The sequence below is a fragment of the Nycticebus coucang genome, chromosome X, assembly GCF_027406575.1.
Source record: "Nycticebus coucang isolate mNycCou1 chromosome X, mNycCou1.pri, whole genome shotgun sequence".
NCBI classification, from domain to species: domain Eukaryota; kingdom Metazoa; phylum Chordata; class Mammalia; order Primates; family Lorisidae; genus Nycticebus; species Nycticebus coucang.
This window is the reverse complement of record NC_069804.1, coordinates 9,590,957-9,605,442: the sequence shown is the minus strand read 5'-3', so window position 1 is coordinate 9,605,442 and position 14,486 is coordinate 9,590,957. Positions and strand designations below refer to the sequence as shown.

The 14,486-nt window shown below is 39.2% G+C and overlaps 1 protein-coding gene and 1 pseudogene across 6 annotated transcripts in view; one reads left to right on the top strand and one right to left on the bottom strand.

The window, feature by feature from the left end:
• Positions 1-14,486, top strand: part of ARHGAP6 (Rho GTPase activating protein 6) — a 496,950-nt gene that overhangs the window by 387,408 nt on the left and 95,056 nt on the right. The window contains exon 2 of one of the 6 annotated variants that reach the window (XM_053580495.1): positions 13,049-13,225. The exons of 4 other annotated variants lie outside the window; for them this stretch is intronic. The gene's annotated coding sequence lies outside the window, so the exon portion shown is untranslated. Of the gene's footprint in view, positions 1-12,699; positions 12,864-13,048; positions 13,226-14,486 lie in introns of those variants that run through there. One more of the 6 variants, XM_053580496.1, reaches the window with a different exon arrangement.
• LOC128577883 (U2 small nuclear ribonucleoprotein B''-like) lies at positions 3,037-9,896 on the bottom strand (annotated as a pseudogene).

The window sequence follows — 14,486 nt, the reverse complement described above, 5'->3', positions numbered from 1 at the left end:
TTCTTCTATTAAAAGTCAAAACTAGGCAAATCTGTAGAAACAGAAAGTAGATTAGTGGTCCCTGCTAATGAGAGGGGAATGGGAAGTGACTACCAATGGGTATGGACATTCCTATTGGGGTTATGACAATGTTCTGGAATTAGTGATGATTGTGGTTGTATGTATCTGTGAATATACTGAAAAAAGAAAACTAAATTGAACATTTTAAAATGGTGTATTTTATGGCATGTGAATTTTATCCCTCAAAATTGTACCCATTAGCTATAAGTCTCCGAGCTCCTCAATTGTTTTACTATAACTTATTTTTAAAAATAGAATTTTCGGTATGTTTCATTGTTCAGAAGAAGCATTATTTTCCATATATCAAAGCAAAAATGTTTATCCATGTCTGTGAAACATTTTTTTATGTGTCATTTTAAAAGTCACAGATTGAGGAGAAAACATTTCTGAAGAATAAATCTGAGAAGCAGAAACTAAAAACTCAAATGTGTGCCAGTTAACACAAATGATTTGCTCCTATGTCATACCTGGCATCTGGTATCATTCTGCAAATTGGTTTCTCTTTTTAATTTCTCCTCCTACATGTTTGACACTTAATAGTAAAAGCCGGGAAGAGAGTGTTTTGTTTTGTTTTGTTTTGTTTTTTCATTTTTTACTGGAAGTGATTTTAGCTATTTTAAAACAAATGTACTAAATATAAAAATTCCTGGCTGATCTTGCTTCCATGCTAGTAGATACAAATGGTTTTCTATATAGATGCCAAAGTGCTGCTCTCCCCCAAGTTGTCGTTCAACCAACAGATATGCAAAAACGCAAAATACAAGTGCTGTGTTCTTCCAAGTGCTATTTCTCTCCTTCTGGAATGTATAGCGTAGCCAGGGAGAGAAAGCACAATGTAGAAAGACAAATTGCTTTTCAACGATTAAATAAGAGTAAAGACCATAGCTGAGATGTGAGGTGAGGGGGTGTGATGGTTACATAGGAGGGACGTAAGGGATGCATCTATCGCGTCAGAGTTTTCTGGGAAAATAACTGACATTAAACATTCCCAACCTTCCTCTTCCCTGCCTCAGTGAGACATCACAACTGATTGTTTACATATCTCAATCGTCTAGCTCATTTGGGACTTAAAAGAAGCAGGTTTGCCTTCCTTAACGAACATGAAGTGGCTGTCCTCCGGTTCTGTTTTAATGCATCCATATAGCTCCATCCGAAGCTCGGTTGTGGTCCAGACTGTATGACATTCTTGTTAATGTGATGGCTTATGTGATGGTTCACTTGCAGTGTCTCTGTAGGGGCACAGGAGGGTTTCTCAGAGGAGGCGATGCTCTTGAAGCATGGTAGGGTGAGTAGAAGTTAGGTGATTCAGGACATGGGGAAGGCATTTGGGCTGAGCGTTCCCCCCACCACGACGAAGTCCTTTGGGCTCTTTCATGTGGCTGGAATTAGGGATGTGATGGAAATGAGGTTGTGTTAAGCCTCAGGGCTAAGCAGTGCCCACATGTTGATGGACCTGTGTTTTCACCTCAGAGTTGAGAACTTCATCTGAAAAGCTGAAAGACTCCTTGACAGTTTTCAGAAGGAAAGGGGCAAAATAAGTCTTTTTGTAGGGCCTTCGGGAGCGTGGAAATGCTGGGGGGCATTGTCTTAGAAAGGAAGTGCTGAAGGACAGAATCCACAGAAACTGGTGCTTTTCCAGGTATGAGGAGAAACTTTAAGGAGTAATGTGAGAAATGACTTTATTTCAATTTCTTTGGGTCATGGCAGGAAGCCCATACTGATGTATTTGAACCACAAAATCATTGCCCCTAATTTTATTGTGTATATTTTCATTTTTTTACTTAAAGCAAGATACATGTGTGTATATACCCCTTTAAACACCCACTGTGTGTTATCACACTATAAATATTTGTCTATATAAGATGTAGAAGTCTATTATATATATGCACAATATATCATACATATATAATAGTCAATATGTGTGTATTTATTACTTGTTATACATCAAGTATAATACATGTAAAGATACGTAAATTGAATTAATATTGGGAGAAATCTATAGTGTCTGTAGTTCTTACTTAGAAGTTTCATAGGTTGGCCATAGTGGATCTGAAAGGTACCACTGTAGGATGAATATCCTTTCTTTCAAGAATATTTGAAGAAATACTGATTCCTAATAAGTAGCTCATACTAAATACTGAAGTCCATGTTATTGATTTCATTTTTTTCCTGAACTTTTTCTCATAATATACATTTAAAAAAGCTATGAAGTGATCTCTATGGATTCATCTGCTCATACATACATAGATGTTACAGTTTCTTTTTAAAGATATGGTTCCTTTGTTTTTTGAAATAGTGAAATGCTCCATGAAATGTGAACACTGTCATCTCCTGCGTCACATGTCTGCTGATTTCCTTTTTGTTGGTCCAGATGTGGGGTCATCAAACTTATTCTATAAAGGGTCAGAGAGGAAATATTTTAGGCTTTGTGGATCATACTGTCTCTGTTACAGCTACTTAACTCTACCATTGTAGTGGGAAAGCAGCCACAGATAATATATAATGAGTAGGTGTGGTTGTTTTTCCATAAAATGATTCATGAAAACAGGCATTGGGCCATTGCCATTTGCCCGCTCCCGCTCTAAATCAGTGGTTGCCACCTCAAGGTCAAGGCATGCCTCAATCACTGTGTTAGAAGTACTTTCTTACCCATCATAAGTACATTATAACTTTAGAATTTTCCTTTCTAAGAAAACAAAATGAGAGAGGATTTGAGGTGAGCCTAGAGCTACCTCACATTTATAAGTCATTCTGATAAACTTTTTTTTGAGAATACAAATAAAAGTTCATTGTACAAAATTAAGGCCTTCGTATTTCATAGTTCTCTAAGGCTAAAGAACTAATTTAAGTCCTTCACAAAATTATCACTTTTACTCCCCCACCTCCCACTATTAAAATGGCACGACCAAATGTTATCAAAACAAATACTACAAATAACACCATCTTGGTGTTATTTAAACTTAACTATGACAAATGTTATTTCTTGGCATAGGTGATCTTCATGGCATGGGAAGGTGTAATCTTAACTCCTTGTAAAGCATCCCTGGAAGCTCCGGCCTGTCCGTCACTTTCAAATTAAACAAAAGCAATGTCATGCCCCCCAGGTACCAAACGCACTTCCTTGAAACCAGGGAACTGATTAAACAACGTGGGTAATATCTCATTAGTCTCGTCTGGTAAATTATTAAGGAATAAAATATAGTTTGGAGGGTAATCAGGGACCTGAGGATTTGGTGTTGAATTTCCCTGGGTATTAGCGGAATTTGGTGTTCCCTGACCAGGCTTTTTGTTTGCAGTTGTTACAGCCTGTTCCACAGTTTTGGCTTTTTTCTTTTCCTTGTCAGCAAAAGTGCCACGCATTTTAGATATTATATCTGAATCTGTTTTTGCATACTGAATTCTCATTGGTTTGCCATAAAATGGAAATCCTTGTAACTGCCTCAAAGCATTCGTGGATGAACCCAGCTCCTTAAATATAAACAAGTCCTGCCCCCTCAACTTCACTGTGTTTAAAGCCACAAAGTCTACCACGTGACCAAACTGGGAAAACAGGGCATGTAGGGATCTCTTCAATTCTTCTTTTTTAATTTTGTCATTCACATTGTTGACATAAAATTGTATGAGTTGGTCTGATATCCCTGTTTGAGCTAAATTCTTCAAATAGCCTTCACCCTCCTGCACTCAGGGCTCCAATAGTAGAGAGTGGGCTGAAGAAACTAGAGAACCAAACCAGCTACGTGCGAGAAGCTCCAGGCACCTTGAGGCCTAAGTCGTGTTCCATGAGAACAAACAGTTGGAAATGGGTCCTGGCACTGGAAGTAGCACTTCCACACTCCTCAGTCGAGCACCGACAAGTCGAGAAGCCAAGCACAGAATCCTTCAATGACCCCTCTGCTAAACTTTCTTGAGTAGAAAAGAAAGGTGTTGGAAAGGTAGCAAAGGATAGTGATTAAGACCACAAATTCAGGAGTAAGGTCCCTGAGTTTGAAATCCTGGCTATGCCATGTGCAATCTGTGTGCTGGGACAGGTTACTTGACCTCCTTGTTGCTTGATTTATTCATCTGTAAAAGGGGCATATTAATAGACCTCACTTCATCAGATTGTTTAATGATGAAAGCCACAAACACAATAAGGACTTTGGATAATGGTACATATTATATCCACAAGAGATGTTAGTTACTCCCCACATTTCTAAGTCCCCTGGATTGAAAACCAGGGCATAGCTCTCAACTTATTTTCTTTGTGCTGTGAGTCACTGATGAACAATGCTTACTTTGCACTGTTAATAGTTGTGTGGACTTCAAATTACCATCTTGTTAATGGGTTGCACTGTTATAGCTTCTTACATTAAAAAATGTTACCCCTAGATGGAATTTGACAAGGAAGAAAGCAGCAAAACTAAGTGCAGAAGATGTGAATATGCACAAATCAATAGCACTCGTGAGTGAAAATGACATTGGAACATGTTGTTAGGTTGCAGAAGTTGAAATCACCAAAAGGCCAACAAGTGATTATGCGCCCAGACATTGGACATTATTTTCTTTATGTTCATATCACTGAATTCTGGAATTCTAAGTCTTACTTTTCTTTAACAAATAAAATGACATTTGGCCATGTTTATGCCATACACTTCCTTATCTATCATTTTAATATTAACTGGCAGTATGGAAGTCAATAAAAAGGAAAACTCATTAAAACAAACAAGTCCAGGCCGGGTGCAGTGGCTGACACCTATAATCCTAGCACTCTGGGAGGCCAAGGTAGGCGGATAGCCTGAGTTCACAGCTCAAAACCAGCCTGAGACAGAGGGAGACCTCATCTCCAAACAAAAAAGTAGCCATGCGTTATGGCGGGCACCTGTAGTCCCAGCTACTTGGGAGGCTGAGGCAAAAAGAATTGCTTACGTCCAAGAATTGGAGGTTGCTGTGAGCTATGATGCTACAGCACAGAGCGACACAGTGAGACTCTGTCTCAAAAAAAAATTCAATATTTTTAAAATATCAGATTTGGATATAATTTATTTTCTCTTAGAACCATTTTCTAAATGGTCTTCATATTGCCACATTAATTGATCACATGCTTGAACGTGCTCTCATGGATTCTGTGACTTTCTCCCTCATAGTTTGCTTTGCTATTTCCTTTACTCCCCCAACAAATGGCGGTGGTGGTAGTGAGGTAGGGGGGTCTAGAAGAGCGTATGGCAAGTGTTTCATTCATCATAGGTATTGCATGCACTGCTCTCTCCTTCCTAAGGACTAGTTTTATCTCCACTTCACAGAGGAAGTACTTGAGGCTTAGACAGGTTAGATACCCACATGATGAGTTACGGCATGAGCTGGAATTCAGCCCCAGTCAGTCGGAGCCCAGAGTTCTCCTCATGATGGTGCTACTGTGAGAAACATCCCCATCACATCTATAGCAGGACTCATGGAAAGAGGCATCTGACTCAACCCTGCTGAAGTGAGAAGCAGTTTAAAATGATGGGTGTATGAGCTTGGGAACTTAATTTCTTTCTTTTTGTAAAGACAGTGTTTCACTTTATGGCCCTAGGTAGAGTGCCATGGCATCACACAGCTCACAGCAACCTCCAACTCCTGGGCTTAAGCGATTCTCTTGCCTTAGCCTCCCGAGTAGCTGGGACTACAGGCGCCCGCCACAACGCCCGGCTATTTTTTGGTTGCAATTTGGCCGGGGCCGGGTTTGAACCCGCCACCCTCGGTATATGGGGCCAGCACCTTACCGACTGAGCCACAGGTGCCGCCCGGGACTTAATTTCTTAATTGATGGCATTGTTAGGTTTTATTTCTGTTGCCAGCAGAAGAGAAAGGAAAGGAGGAGCATCTGAGCTTTGCAGTGAGGGAATGTCAGGCCTCAGTGTGGGGGAGTCTGGCGGGATCAGTCAGGGAACTAACATACAGACTGAGTGTGCAGAGGGGTGCGAGAAGCCAGGAGTGGCAGCCGGAGAGAGAGAAGGAAAGGTACATGGCAAATACTTAGTGGAATTTAGGGGAAAGTTGTGTTCCTGGAAAAATCTCAAGGAATTTGTCACTCTTGATAGTTTCATCAATTCCAAGCCATTGTAATAGTTCCTAACCTGTACTGCACATTAGTCTTCTGGAGAGCGTCTATGCCCAACCCTCAAGCCTGAAGGTAGAATTGATTTAATCCATACCTGTGCTGTCCAACACAGTAGCTGCCACTAGACCCTGGGGCTACATAAACTTAAATCAGCTCCATGCCATACACTTCCTTATCCATCCATCCTCAGCCTCCCAAGTAGCTGGGACTACAGGTGCCTGCCACAACACCTGGTTAAGGCTAAATGAAATTAAAAATTGAATATTTAGTCTAATTAATCACATATCAAGTGTTCATTAGCCACTGGTGTTGAGTGGCCATTGTATCAAGTAGTACAGCTTAAAAAATTTTCCATTATCATAGAAAAGGGCTATTGGAGCATACTGGTCTGGGGTGGGGGGTGAGCATTAAGTATTTTTGAAAACAATGTCAAATAATATTAATATACATCAAGGTTAGACCACTGTTCTAAAAAATATCACCACTTATATCTGAACTAATTTTGCTTTTGAAGTTACTTACGAAAACATTATAATAGATAGATTTTTTTCTGCAGTCTAGAAATGTAGCTGCATATATTTTTGTCTAAAGCAGCTTACTTGCCTAATTTGCTTTGTAAGTAAGGGTTTAGATGAGTTAACAGTCTTTGACTGAAAATACATAAGCTGTCTTTCCCCACTTAGAATGAAGTGGTAAGACAACTCATGCTGCTTTTGAATTATTTATTAAAGGAGTTTAATAAGAAATTTTATCTTAAACTGAGACTGAGAGGCCCATTGTCCACAGCTCACATTTTAGGTGGCCAATGAGAGGTGACTGATGTTCATATATTTTGCGATATTCAAAATTAATTCATTAAGATAATAAGTTTATTAAGTCTCATGCAATTTTGAAAGAAAAATTTGATTTCCTTTATCATTAGAGAAGAACCCCATTGAGAGGAGTCTCTTGCAAAGTATTAAGTGCAATTAATGAAACAAAATGTCATCAAATGTAGCACTAAAATGCAAATGTGGAAAGAAATTCAGTTTGGCAAATTTTGTTGACGCCTATTTTATTTCGCCTAAGACTTTTTGGTATAGAGTTTTCCACCTCTTAAATATGATGCTTATTAGCAAATTAAAGATTCTTAGATCCTCAAGACTTGTTTTATTTCCTGCTGACTTGTAAATATCTGATTTGAGATTGGGTTCTCCAGTATGAAGTAACATTAATTTAACATCACTGTACCTTTTAGTTAATCTTATTACAAAATTTGTTCCTTGTTTAGTGAGCAGTGAAATCTGCCTATGTTGAAATAAATGACTTACCTTGCAGAGAGTTCACCTCACATCTTACCCATAATGAGTCCTCGCTCATTTGAGTGTCCTGCTTGTTGGGAGGAACTAGAAGCATCCAACCTTGTACCTCAGCATTCCTCACTATCTGAGTAGAAGGAACCGCTCTGAAAGAGACAGTCTTACTTATGCCTGGCATCATCGCTCACAACAACCTCAAGCAATCCTACCGCCTCAGCCTCCCCCAGTGCTAGGATTACATCATGCCCGGCCTCTAGAATTGCTTCTTGTCAATAGGTGCCACTCATGGGGCCTCCCTTTACCACTGCTTTGCAGACCTCAGCGTTTGCTTGCTCTTATCTGCTTCCTATCCTTGCTGCACCACTCTGCTCAGATCCTCTTTCATAGTGTTATACACCCTTCCCAAAAAATTAGGGTGGATATTTCTATTTGTAAAGGATCTGATATTCAGGAGGCTTTCTAAAATGCCTTTTCCTCTTTCCTTAAAAGAAATATCAGTCCCTCCCCTTATTGCAAAAGATCATTGCTCTCTATCCTCTCCTTTATCCTGCTGCCCTCCCCGTATCCGTGCACATTTCTGTGCCTTGATTCCACAGGGCTTTTGGGCATGGAGCTGCCCTCGATGCACTTACCAGATTTCTCCCATTTGCAGGGAGGCAGTCCAGTCTTGGTTGGATGCTCTATATCATGCTTGCTTTGCACAAGTTTCTTTCAAGCGACTGAAGAACAGATCAGCGGTGTGCTGTGATACAGCCTAGAGAGTAAGCCCATTGCATTTGGAAACAGACTGCCTGGGTTTGAATCCCAACTCCTTGCTTCCTAGTTGAGTGATTTCCTATAAGCTGTCTAAACTCTTTGTCTCAATTTTCTTGTCTGCAAAATGAGGATAATTCTAGCACCTTCCTTCTAGTATAGTGAGTATTCATGGAGGCAATAAGTGATCATTAGATATTTGATGTTATTTATTGTCATTTTACTGTTTCAGATTCATGGCTTTATGTGGCTATCCAGTTACCTATTTCTTAGTTTTGACGGTAGATTTTCAATCTGAAGGATCTGAAAATTACTGCCCCTATGAATAGGTCACAGCAGCAGCAGGATGATGCTAGCAATTAAACCAAGGTCAGGGTGCTTGGAATGGAGAGAGGATAGATGGCTGTGGTTAAGGAAGCAAATGGCAGCAGTGAGAGAATGCAGAATCCTCCTTCTGTCCTGTGGCTTGTCACCTAGCCTCTGGAAGTTCTGAGCAACCTCAAGGTAGAGTCTGATAATTAAATTAAATGACACTGCATTTTCACTGAGGTCTTTGAGATAGCAGGTGGACTAGAATGTCCTGTGTAATACACATTTATATGTACAGTCTTAAAAAATATTAAAGCCTTAAGTGCCAACTTTATGCTACCAGTCAAAAAAGGTTAATCAGACCAAAGAAAGATTTTTCAGGAATGTGGCCTAAATAAAATTTCATTGTGCCATTTTTTAGATTTAGTCATAATTCTTAAAGATAAAAGTGTCACCTGTCACCTATTTCTAACCTTTGACTATGTATCATTTAAGACCTGAAGGATGTCATTAAAAGTACATTTTTTCATAAAAGAATTTCTACGTGCTCTTCAAAATGTTGTATGCAGAATCTTTTTTTTTTCCTGTCCAGCTATTCTACTCCTCTTTTTCCATGTGGAAATGAACCACAATGTAGTTCAGTGGGAAGAAATACACGAGGGGTTCCAGGCACTAGGGCTCCCAACTAGGACATCTTAGATTTGTTATCTGTGTCCACAAGAAGTTAAGGGAGGCAAGGTTAGCTGCTCTATCACCCCCAATCTCATAAAATACAAGCTTACCCTGTTTCCCTGAAAATAAGACATCCTCTGAAAATAAGACCTACTTACAGGAAAGATAAGACATCCCCTGAAAATAAGACCTAGTGCATCTTTGGGTGCACACCGTCTTATTTTCGGGGAAACAGGGTGGTTCTCATTCAGATTGTTGGAGTGGCCACAGTTGGTGGGACAGCTGTGCTGCATCAAGGATTCAGGACTCAGGCTGCTGCTTCCTTTCATTCAGTTGGGAAACTGGCTGGGCCTGGATTTAGGTGAGACATTAGCGCAACTGAGAGTTTTTCTCTATGTGGCTTTTTTACACAGTCTCTCCTACACAGTAGCTAGGTTTAAGACGTGGTGGCTCAGTGGTCCTAAGAATGCAAAAACAGATGTTTTCAGGTCTTCTTAAGTCGTAGGCCCCAGATTGGCTCAGTATCACCTTCTGCCACATTTGATTAGTTAAAGTAAACCACAGGGTCAGCCAGGATTGAAGGGCAGAAGACTACACTAGACATGAGTAATGAAAGGTGTGACCAACCTGAGACTACCACCCAGAACTTGGAGGGCTGCCCAGGTGCTATCTCCAGGTTTTTGTAAACCAGGGCTAGAAGTGAAGGCTTTGCCTTCCTCTGACATTCCATGGGCTAGAGCCCAGTCATATGACTACTATTAACTGCAAAGGAGGCTGGGGAGTATAGACTAGCTGAATGCCTGCAAAAAAGAGGCTAAGGGCATGCCAGTCTCTTCAAAGGAAGAGAGTGTGCCTTCCATTTCTGTGTCTCCATCCCCTCATCTGTAAAATAGAATTGTGTGAGGGAGTGAATGGGGGCCACAGATAAAGTGCTTAACATCTAACACATCCTCAGTAAATTGCCACTATTGCTATTATTATTAGCTATTATGTAGCAGTTATTTGATTATATTCCATTTAATCAACACACATGGCAGTGGATGTCAGGCTGAGGAATTTGAACTTTGTCCTGGAGCTATCAAGGATACTCACAGAGGTTTTAAGCAACAGAGTGCTATAATCAGAAATGTGTTCACTCAAAAAGTTTGACAGGGTGGTTCTATAATAGTTTTGCTTTGAATGCGAAAAATAACACCAATGTTATAAAGAGGAATAATCTGGGAAAAGAGGCAAGAAGAAGGTAGAGTGAGTACTGAATGGAATGGATTCTGAGGCTGTAGATTGTTCCTTGGTATCCTTAGCTTTGGGAGGGTTAAAAAAGAAAAAAAAATGACTGTTCTCAGCATTTTTTCTGATTAGCAAAACTCTCCCACTGATCAGACCTTTTAATTGCTTCCTGATATTCATTTCCAAGGCTGTTTGGGTGACTCTTTGGCCTCATTGGTTTTACTTAAAGGGTTTTACTTGAATCTTAAAGAGGATTCCTTGTCTTCACCCTTTATTCTACTGGCTTGAATGCGTTTTTCCAAAGAATGCCAAAGATGCAGTACTTCTCTCTTACTTCTGGATTTCCTTTCACAGGCCTGACTTGGTTCCACTCTTAATCTGAGAATTTCACAAAACATTTTCTCTTGAGATTATTTGCTTAAAGAGATAGTCACCTTCTTATGAAACATTTGTTGATCTGATATTATCTATCTCCATCAGATAATTGATTTCAATGATCACTCCAGTCTGAGGTAATCACTCTTTAATCATCATCTCTTCCTCATCAGGCCTGCTTATAGCATGGTCCCCACTAGTGCTGACTGTGAATGTGGCTTCCTCTTCCAGTTAATTTGTAAGCTTCAGAGTGGTTGGGATCACAGCTGCATTACTTATGAGCTGTGAATCTTTGAGCAAGTTACTTAACATCTCTGGGCTTCTGTTTCCTCACCTGTAAATGGGGATAATAATGTAACTATGTCTTAGAATTCTTTTGATGTATAAATCAGTGCCCATAAAATGCTTAAAACAATGCCTGATAGTAAGTGCTCAATCAGAGCAATACTTGCTTCAATTTAGTCATAAAGCAAAAGATCATTTCCCTACCAATGAAAAATGAATTGCATATGTATCACTTTCATGTGAAACAATATATTAGTATTAATATGTTTAAAATATTAAATACTAATGTACTAAATAACATTAAATGAAGGTATAATTCCTATTGATGAATGTCCAATGTGAACCACATTGACTGGAATTATGAGTATCTCACCACGTGAGTGTTGAGAGTAGTGGAGGTGGGTGTATGCAATAACAGATAGATTTTACTCTGAATTTCTCTAAGTTTAATCATTCAGCTAGAGAAAACTATCTAACATATTTCATTCTTTTTAAACTCCTTCCTCAGCTAAATAAATAGCAGCAGCAACAGAGGCTATGTATGGCTTGAATGATTAACCTTACAGAATCCTAGTAAAACCATACTGAGTGTCTCTCAATTTTGAGTCAGTAAGATCTTCCATGAAATCATTTCCCAGTTTGTCAGTTATAATCACAGTGATTCTTTTGTTGGAATTCACTTGAGACCCATGAGAGAGCTATAACTTCATATTGAGTGGAAAACAAAGATGTCTTTTCAAGTTGTCTTTGGTTCAGTGCCATGTGGAATACGCGGAGATCAAGGTAATTTGTGATTGAGAGATATTTTGGATCTTCTCTTTTCCCTCTGCTCCTCCTAGATCCCACCCCAAACCCTCAGCCCCACCTGCACCCTCTTAAGCAGAGCCACACGGGTCCATTTGCTTTGACCTCTACAAACTCTGTTCAGGAAATGAACAACTTCTCAAGGACTATTGTTCCATAAAAAGCATAAAACGCAGAGCATGTGTTATGCTTCAGTGGAAAAGAGAATGGGACCTTTTTGTTTTTTAATGTTTGTGGCTAGTGTTAGAGAAATGAAAAAGTCAGTGGTTTTAAAATGTAATTTAAGAATTGAGAATGTGTCCTAAACAAAGAAAGCATCCTATGTGCTTTATCATGCTCCCAGGGGTTTTACCAGAGGCTTCCAACATTTTTAGGTTGATTCCTAATAAGGACAGTTTGCATAGTTGCAATCCAATTACCGTTTGAAGATCCCCGTGGAAAAGCATTCTTCTTCTTCTTCTTTTTTTTTTTTTTAGAGAAATCCTTTCCTAAGTCCAGAATATTTCTTCAAAATAATCTTATTAAAATAAGAGGCAGGAAATCTAGTTTCAATTTCTTTTCATTCTTTTTGTCCCTTCCCTCCCCTCCTTCTTCCTCCCTAACACTCTCTCTTTCTCTCTCTCTCTCTCTCTCTCACACACACACACACACACACACACACACACACTCACACACTTAGTCACTCACTCAAGCGTTTAGTCAGGGACACAGTCTGCCTCGGTTCTGAAGGGACAGGAACTTCTCAATGGTACGATGAAAAGATTGCATATTTTTGGTCCCAAGATTCACAGTAGCGGAGGTCTCTGGCAACAAAAGGTATCGTGGGAGTCACAGTTATGCCAGCTGGGCCATTTCTCAGACACTGGATACAATCTGCCATTTCAGGATGCATTTTTCACCAAAAAAAATAATTTTTTTTAAACAGACTCAAGTTCCTACTCCAAGCTTAGTTCAGTGAGATTAGAGCTGACAGCAGAGACGGGGCCTATTGTAATTCATGGGTAAGCAATATAAATATCTGTATTTACACTTCTCTTTCAGAAGATGATTGTGATAAAATTCTGTAATTCTTTTGCATCTATCTTGTGATTTAGGAAAAAAATTGGATTGATCAGTATCTGAGATGTGTGATAGCTAAAAACTGTGTCAACAGAGATTTATGAGAACCCTATTTCCTTATTTTTAGAGTAATGTTGGAAGAGCTCAAAATGAACAGACTCAAGCAAGAAAGAGTGTGTTGTAATTAAGTGGAACAGCAACAGCATAATTGGACTGATTTCTGCAAAAGATTTGGGCACAGATTTGTTTTGAGGTCTGAAAGAGTAAAGTGCCTTATCTTTCCCACTTGACGTCTTAAATTCAGGTACAACATTTTAGTTGCTGTGGCCATGATAAATACGGGCTTTGGAGAAGAACTTGATATTAGATAAGGTTAATAATAAATATGATGTGCTCTGTTTTACAAAAGAGGGAAATCTTAAGTTTCTAGATTTTTAAGCAATGTCTGGCTTATCTTATTATAAGGATGTGTCTTCTGATAAAAAGTCTTAGTGAAGAAAAGAGGCAGAATGTGACTCTTCTGCCCCAGATCCCATTTTGCTACTGCATAAGTCACAGTTGCTTTGCTCATTAGGGGTTTGGATTGGTTTATCATGAGAAGTGATGAAATCCCTGTGGTGGTTTTGAGTTTAAATTCTAGAACCTGAGACCTGACTTCAAATCCCAACTCTACCACTAACTTGGTACGTGATCTTTGCAAGTTCCTTAAGCTCTGTGCCTCTATTTCTTGAACTGGAATATGAAGATGATTAAAGTAGCATAATCCTTAGAGTTGTTGTAACAATTAGATGAGGTAATACAAATGAAGAACTGAGGTCAGTAACCAGCAGAGAATGGACTATCTATAAATGTGAACAGTATTTTCAAGGTCTAATATGTCTCTGGAGGTCTGTTGTTTCAATTTCAATGAACTAAATTTAATTACAAAAAGACAAGTAAAACTCTCAGCTGCTGGCTGTGTCATTGAGAAGTTTCTAATTCTTGGGAGTGTTTCCATTTTTTGCAACTCTCAGATCTGCGTAGGCTGTTTTACCTCCTTCTCATCCAAGATTTAAGCAAATTTAAAACTAAGAATTAAGTTGGCGGCCAGTAGAAAAGTCCACAATTCAATTGGGTATAAACAAAAATGAAATTGGCCTTTCCTTCTGACGCTTTTGCCCTTGGGGGATATCTAGTATGTAGTTATGTCCCCTGTATGCTAACACTTGGAATGGTTCTTTCCACTGGAGACAAGATGTAAGTGACATATGTTGTTTTAGATGGCATTAGCACAGCCCTAGGTTTGACAATGTTCATTTCTACTTCTTTGGTTTATCAATAATCCAAACAGTCTATTTGCAAATAACCACTTCTTTTTGCCCTTGCATTGACATATATCCCAATATCCTAAATTATTATTCTGTTGTGGGATTTCTTTGCAGCCTTCTTGGGATGTTTCCCAGAGAAATAAAATTTGAGGAGAGGAGGGAAATGTTTATCTAAAAGGCTGATCCCAATCAAAGATGTCCTTTACTTTTAGTCTGGTCCAGGGGTCAGTAAACTTTTTTTGTAAAGGGCCAGTTAGT